The following is a 7,626-nucleotide window of genomic DNA, read 5'->3' on the forward strand; positions in this document are numbered from 1 at the left end:
TTCTGTCCTGGGCCGCCAATCATGACTAAAAAAGAGCTGAAACTAGAGACAGGAGTAGCAGAAGTCATGAAAACCAGTGATGCATGTTGAAGGAATAATATCATTAACTTAAACTTTTGCTTATATTAACTGTAACTCAGGAAAAACTTTTCAATTGTTGCGAGTTGCGTATATATTTTTGTCCAGTATAGTAAAGAATGGCTAATTCTGAGAAAGTATTAAAACCTCTTAGGGCTAGGGGGCAGTATCCTGAATTTCTGCCTGACTGACTTGCCCATAGTAAACTTCCTGTTACTCAGGCCCAGAAGCTAGGAAATGCATATAATTGGTAGAATTTGATAGAAAACACTTTGAAGTTTCTAAACTGTTAAAATAATGTCTGTGAGTATAACAGAATTGATATGGCAGGCGAAAACCCAGAGGAAAATCCATCCAGAAATCCTATGTTTTTGGAAGTAACAGGCCTTTCCAATGCAAGTCTATGGGCCTACATATAACAATTCCTCCCAGATTGCAGTACCTATGGATTCCACTAGATGTCAACAGTCTTTATACAGAGTTTCAGGCTTGTTTCTTGAAAAACGAACAAGTAATAGTCGTTTTTTTCCAAGGGAGCTCAACAGGAAAGTAGGCTTTTGGTGCGCCTGAATGAGGGCGTGCTCTTTGTTATTTTCCTTTCCTATTGAACACCGTTCTTTCCGTCTGAAATATTATCGTTTATTTACATACCTGCGGGTACCTGTGGATTGAATAGAAACATTGTTTGACTTGTTTGGACGAAGTTTACCGGTAGCATTTTGGATTCCTTTGTATGCATGTTGAAGGAGTGGATTACTGAAATCAATGGCGCCAACTCAATTGACTTTTTTGGACATAAAGAAGGACTTTATCGAACAAATCAAACATTCGTTGCGTAGCTGGGACCCTTGCGATTGCAAGCAGAGGAAGATCTTCAAAGGTAAGTGATTTATTTAATCGCTATTTGCCATTTTGTAAAGCCTGTATTGGTTGAAAAAAATATTTGGATGTGGGGAGCTGTCCTCAGATAATCACATGGTATGCTTTCGCCGTAAAGCCTTTTTGAAATCTGACAACGCAGTTGGATTAACAAGACGTTAAGCTTTTAAATGATATAAGACACTTGTATGTTCATGAATGTTTAATATTGTGATGTTGACATTTGAATTTGGCGCTCTCCAATTTCACCGGATGTTGTCGGAAGAGGGTATTACTGTCCTGCCTGAGGGTCACATAGACCTGGGAGAGTTTGTCATTAAATGTATAACAAAGGATGACAAGGAATCTGCTTTTACTGCAGGAGCCAGACTGGGTAACCTGCATGTTTGGTTACTTAGGTGTGTCTCTTTTTTTACTCTCTGATGGGTGTGTTCTTTATAGCGTTCCAATTCTTCTTACAGAGGTGTATGGCTCCATAGCTCAGTGGTTAGAGCACTGGTCTTGTAAACCAGGGGTCGTGAGTTCAATTCTCACTGGGGCCTTGATTTTGACTCCACCCTCTAAGACATTCATCTGAAACTTTACACAGGGTGGGACTTACCATTTCTCTCGCTCTATACAGCAGAAAGTTCAAAATGTGACAACAAACTGACCATATTGCCCTGCACAAATAATTATCTGCTGTACTACTACTGTAAGAGACATTGCCAAACAAACTGAGGATATGATTCCACGTTTGCCGATTCTTTCCTGGGCCGCCAATCATGACTAAAAAAAGAGCTGAAACTAGAGACAGGAGTAGCAGAAGTCATGAAAACCAGTGATGCATGTTGAAGGAATAATATCATTAACTTAAACTTTTGCTTATATTAACTGTAACTCAGGAAAAACTTTTCAATTGTTGCGAGTTGCGTATATATTTTTGTCCAGTATAGTAAAGAATGGCTAATTCTGAGAAAGTATTAAAACTTCTTAGGGCTAGGGGGCAGTATCCTGAATTTCTGCCTGACTGACTTGCCCATAGTAAACTTCCTGTTACTCAGGCCCAGAAGCTAGGAAATGCATATAATTGGTAGAATTTGATAGAAAACACTTTGAAGTTTCTAAACTGTTAAAATAATGTCTGTGAGTATAACAGAATTGATATGGCAGGCGAAAACCCAGAGGAAAATCCACCCAGAAATCCTATGTTTTTGGAAGTAACAGGCCTTTCCAATGCAAGTCTATGGGCCTACATATAACAATTCCTCCCAGATTGCAGTACCTATGGATTCCACTAGATGTCAACAGTCTTTATACAGAGTTTCAGGCTTGTTTCTTGAAAAACGAACAAGTAATAGTCGTTTTTTTCCAAGGGAGCTCAACAGGAAAGTAGGCTTTTGGTGCGCCTGAATGAGGGCGTGCTCTTTGTTATTTTCCTTTCCTATTGGTACACCGTTCTTTCCGTCTGAAATATTATCGTTTATTTACATACCTGCGGGTACCTGTGGATTGAATAGAAACATTGTTTGACTTGTTTGGACGAAGTTTACCGGTAGCATTTTGGATTCCTTTGTATGCATGTTGAAGGAGTGGATTACTGAAATCAATGGCGCCAACTCAATTGACTTTTTTGGACATAAAGAAGGACTTTATCGAACAAATCAAACATTCGTTGCGTAGCTGGGACCCTTGCGATTGCAAGCAGAGGAAGATCTTCAAAGGTAAGTGATTTATTTAATCGCTATTTGCCATTTTGTAAAGCCTGTATTGGTTGAAAAAAATATTTGGATGTGGGGAGCTGTCCTCAGATAATCACATGGTATGCTTTCGCCGTAAAGCCTTTTTGAAATCTGACAACGCAGTTGGATTAACAAGACGTTAAGCTTTTAAATGATATAAGACACTTGTATGTTCATGAATGTTTAATATTGTGATGTTGACATTTGAATTTGGCGCTCTCCAATTTCACCGGATGTTGTCGGAAGAGGGTATTACTGTCCTGCCTGAGGGTCACATAGACCTGGGAGAGTTTGTCATTAAATGTATAACAAAGGATGACAAGGAATCTGCTTTTACTGCAGGAGCCAGACTGGGTAACCTGCATGTTTGGTTACTTAGGTGTGTCTCTTTTTTTACTCTCTGATGGGTGTGTTCTTTATAGCGTTCCAATTCTTCTTACAGAGGTGTATGGCTCCATAGCTCAGTGGTTAGAGCACTGGTCTTGTAAACCAGGGGTCGTGAGTTCAATTCTCACTGGGGCCTTGATTTTGACTCCACCCTCTAAGACATTCATCTGAAACTTTACACAGGGTGGGACTTACCATTTCTCTCGCTCTATACAGCAGAAAGTTCAAAATGTGACAACAAACTGACCATATTGCCCTGCACAAATAATTATCTGCTGTACTACTACTGTAAGAGACATTGCCAAACAAACTGAGGATATGATTCCACGTTTGCCGATTCTTTCCTGGGCCGCCAATCATGACTAAAAAAAGAGCTGAAACTAGAGACAGGAGTAGCAGAAGTCATGAAAACCAGTGATGCATGTTGAAGGAATAATATCATTAACTTAAACTTTTGCTTATATTAACTGTAACTCAGGAAAAACTTTTCAATTGTTGCGAGTTGCGTATATATTTTTGTCCAGTATAGTAAAGAATGGCTAATTCTGAGAAAGTATTAAAACTTCTTAGGGCTAGGGGGCAGTATCCTGAATTTCTGCCTGACTGACTTGCCCATAGTAAACTTCCTGTTACTCAGGCCCAGAAGCTAGGAAATGCATATAATTGGTAGAATTTGATAGAAAACACTTTGAAGTTTCTAAACTGTTAAAATAATGTCTGTGAGTATAACAGAATTGATATGGCAGGCGAAAACCCAGAGGAAAATCCACCCAGAAATCCTATGTTTTTGGAAGTAACAGGCCTTTCCAATGCAAGTCTATGGGCCTACATATAACAATTCCTCCCAGATTGCAGTACCTATGGATTCCACTAGATGTCAACAGTCTTTATACAGAGTTTCAGGCTTGTTTCTTGAAAAACGAACAAGTAATAGTCGTTTTTTTCCAAGGGAGCTCAACAGGAAAGTAGGCTTTTGGTGCGCCTGAATGAGGGCGTGCTCTTTGTTATTTTCCTTTCCTATTGGTACACCGTTCTTTCCGTCTGAAATATTATCGTTTATTTACATACCTGCGGGTACCTGTGGATTGAATAGAAACATTGTTTGACTTGTTTGGACGAAGTTTACCGGTAGCATTTTGGATTCCTTTGTATGCATGTTGAAGGAGTGGATTACTGAAATCAATGGCGCCAACTCAATTGACTTTTTTGGACATAAAGAAGGACTTTATCGAACAAATCAAACATTCGTTGCGTAGCTGGGACCCTTGCGATTGCAAGCAGAGGAAGATCTTCAAAGGTAAGTGATTTATTTAATCGCTATTTGCCATTTTGTAAAGCCTGTATTGGTTGAAAAAAATATTTGGATGTGGGGAGCTGTCCTCAGATAATCACATGGTATGCTTTCGCCGTAAAGCCTTTTTGAAATCTGACAACGCAGTTGGATTAACAAGACGTTAAGCTTTTAAATGATATAAGACACTTGTATGTTCATGAATGTTTAATATTGTGATGTTGACATTTGAATTTGGCGCTCTCCAATTTCACCGGATGTTGTCGGAAGAGGGTATTACTGTCCTGCCTGAGGGTCACATAGACCTGGGAGAGTTTGTCATTAAATGTATAACAAAGGATGACAAGGAATCTGCTTTTACTGCAGGAGCCAGACTGGGTAACCTGCATGTTTGGTTACTTAGGTGTGTCTCTTTTTTTACTCTCTGATGGGTGTGTTCTTTATAGCGTTCCAATTCTTCTTACAGAGGTGTATGGCTCCATAGCTCAGTGGTTAGAGCACTGGTCTTGTAAACCAGGGGTCGTGAGTTCAATTCTCACTGGGGCCTTGATTTTGACTCCACCCTCTAAGACATTCATCTGAAACTTTACACAGGGTGGGACTTACCATTTCTCTCGCTCTATACAGCAGAAAGTTCAAAATGTGACAACAAACTGACCATATTGCCCTGCACAAATAATTATCTGCTGTACTACTACTGTAAGAGACATTGCCAAACAAACTGAGGATATGATTCCACGTTTGCCGATTCTTTCCTGGGCCGCCAATCATGACTAAAAAAAGAGCTGAAACTAGAGACAGGAGTAGCAGAAGTCATGAAAACCAGTGATGCATGTTGAAGGAATAATATCATTAACTTAAACTTTTGCTTATATTAACTGTAACTCAGGAAAAACTTTTCAATTGTTGCGAGTTGCGTATATATTTTTGTCCAGTATAGTAAAGAATGGCTAATTCTGAGAAAGTATTAAAACTTCTTAGGGCTAGGGGGCAGTATCCTGAATTTCTGCCTGACTGACTTGCCCATAGTAAACTTCCTGTTACTCAGGCCCAGAAGCTAGGAAATGCATATAATTGGTAGAATTTGATAGAAAACACTTTGAAGTTTCTAAACTGTTAAAATAATGTCTGTGAGTATAACAGAATTGATATGGCAGGCGAAAACCCAGAGGAAAATCCACCCAGAAATCCTATGTTTTTGGAAGTAACAGGCCTTTCCAATGCAAGTCTATGGGCCTACATATAACAATTCCTCCCAGATTGCAGTACCTATGGATTCCACTAGATGTCAACAGTCTTTATACAGAGTTTCAGGCTTGTTTCTTGAAAAACGAACAAGTAATAGTCGTTTTTTTCCAAGGGAGCTCAACAGGAAAGTAGGCTTTTGGTGCGCCTGAATGAGGGCGTGCTCTTTGTTATTTTCCTTTCCTATTGGTACACCGTTCTTTCCGTCTGAAATATTATCGTTTATTTACATACCTGCGGGTACCTGTGGATTGAATAGAAACATTGTTTGACTTGTTTGGACGAAGTTTACCGGTAGCATTTTGGATTCCTTTGTATGCATGTTGAAGGAGTGGATTACTGAAATCAATGGCGCCAACTCAATTGACTTTTTTGGACATAAAGAAGGACTTTATCGAACAAATCAAACATTCGTTGCGTAGCTGGGACCCTTGCGATTGCAAGCAGAGGAAGATCTTCAAAGGTAAGTGATTTATTTAATCGCTATTTGCCATTTTGTAAAGCCTGTATTGGTTGAAAAAAATATTTGGATGTGGGGAGCTGTCCTCAGATAATCACATGGTATGCTTTCGCCGTAAAGCCTTTTTGAAATCTGACAACGCAGTTGGATTAACAAGACGTTAAGCTTTTAAATGATATAAGACACTTGTATGTTCATGAATGTTTAATATTGTGATGTTGACATTTGAATTTGGCGCTCTCCAATTTCACCGGATGTTGTCGGAAGAGGGTATTACTGTCCTGCCTGAGGGTCACATAGACCTGGGAGAGTTTGTCATTAAATGTATAACAAAGGATGACAAGGAATCTGCTTTTACTGCAGGAGCCAGACTGGGTAACCTGCATGTTTGGTTACTTAGGTGTGTCTCTTTTTTTACTCTCTGATGGGTGTGTTCTTTATAGCGTTCCAATTCTTCTTAAAGAGGTGTATGGCTCCATAGCTCAGTGGTTAGAGCACTAGTCTTGTAAACCAGGGGTCGTGAGTTCAATTCTCACTGGGGCCTTGATTTTGACTCCACCCTCTAAGACATTCATCTGAAACTTTACACAGGGTGGGACATACCATTTCTCTCGCTCTATACAGCAGAAAGTTCAAAATGTGACAACAAACTGACCATATTGCCCTGCACAAATAATTATCTGCTGTACTACTACTACTGTAAGAGACATTGCCAAACAAACTGAGGATACGATTCCACGTTTGCCGATTCTGTCCTGGGCCGCCAATCATGACTAAAAAAGAGCTGAAACTAGAGACAGGAGTAGCAGAAGTCATGAAAACCAGTGATGCATGTTGAAGGAATAATATCATTAACTTAAACTTTTGCTTATATTAACTGTAACTCAGGAAAAACTTTTCAATTGTTGCGAGTTGCGTATATATTTTTGTCCAGTATAGTAAAGAATGGCTAATTCTGAGAAAGTATTAAAACCTCTTAGGGCTAGGGGGCAGTATCCTGAATTTCTGCCTGACTGACTTGCCCATAGTAAACTTCCTGTTACTCAGGCCCAGAAGCTAGGAAATGCATATAATTGGTAGAATTTGATAGAAAACACTTTGAAGTTTCTAAACTGTTAAAATAATGTCTGTGAGTATAACAGAATTGATATGGCAGGCGAAAACCCAGAGGAAAATCCATCCAGAAATCCTATGTTTTTGGAAGTAACAGGCCTTTCCAATGCAAGTCTATGGGCCTACATATAACAATTCCTCCCAGATTGCAGTACCTATGGATTCCACTAGATGTCAACAGTCTTTATACAGAGTTTCAGGCTTGTTTCTTGAAAAACGAACAAGTAATAGTCGTTTTTTTCCAAGGGAGCTCAACAGGAAAGTAGGCTTTTGGTGCGCCTGAATGAGGGCGTGCTCTTTGTTATTTTCCTTTCCTATTGAACACCGTTCTTTCCGTCTGAAATATTATCGTTTATTTACATACCTGCGGGTACCTGTGGATTGAATAGAAACATTGTTTGACTTGTTTGGACGAAGTTTACCGGTAGCATTTTGGATTCCTTTGTATGCAT

At 39.4% G+C, this 7,626-nt stretch overlaps 4 non-coding genes across 4 annotated transcripts; all 4 read left to right on the forward strand.

Annotated features, from left to right (window-relative positions):
- The first annotated feature begins 1,426 nt into the window (after positions 1–1,426).
- Positions 1,427–1,499, forward strand: trnat-ugu (transfer RNA threonine (anticodon UGU)). Its single transcript has one exon. It is a non-coding gene; the product is annotated as a tRNA-Thr (tRNA).
- Positions 1,500–3,128: 1,629 nt separating this feature from the next.
- Positions 3,129–3,201, forward strand: trnat-ugu (transfer RNA threonine (anticodon UGU)). The gene has a single exon. It is a non-coding gene; the product is annotated as a tRNA-Thr (tRNA).
- Positions 3,202–4,830: 1,629 nt separating this feature from the next.
- On the forward strand, positions 4,831–4,903 carry trnat-ugu (transfer RNA threonine (anticodon UGU)). The gene has a single exon. It is a non-coding gene; the product is annotated as a tRNA-Thr (tRNA).
- A 1,629-nt stretch (positions 4,904–6,532) lies between these two features.
- trnat-ugu (transfer RNA threonine (anticodon UGU)) lies at positions 6,533–6,605 on the forward strand. Its single transcript has one exon. It is a non-coding gene; the product is annotated as a tRNA-Thr (tRNA).
- Positions 6,606–7,626: the final 1,021 nt, after the last annotated feature.

This window comes from Salmo salar, chromosome 05 (assembly GCF_965601325.2).
Source record: "Salmo salar chromosome 05, fSalSal1, whole genome shotgun sequence".
NCBI classification, from domain to species: Eukaryota; Metazoa; Chordata; class Actinopteri; order Salmoniformes; family Salmonidae; genus Salmo; species Salmo salar.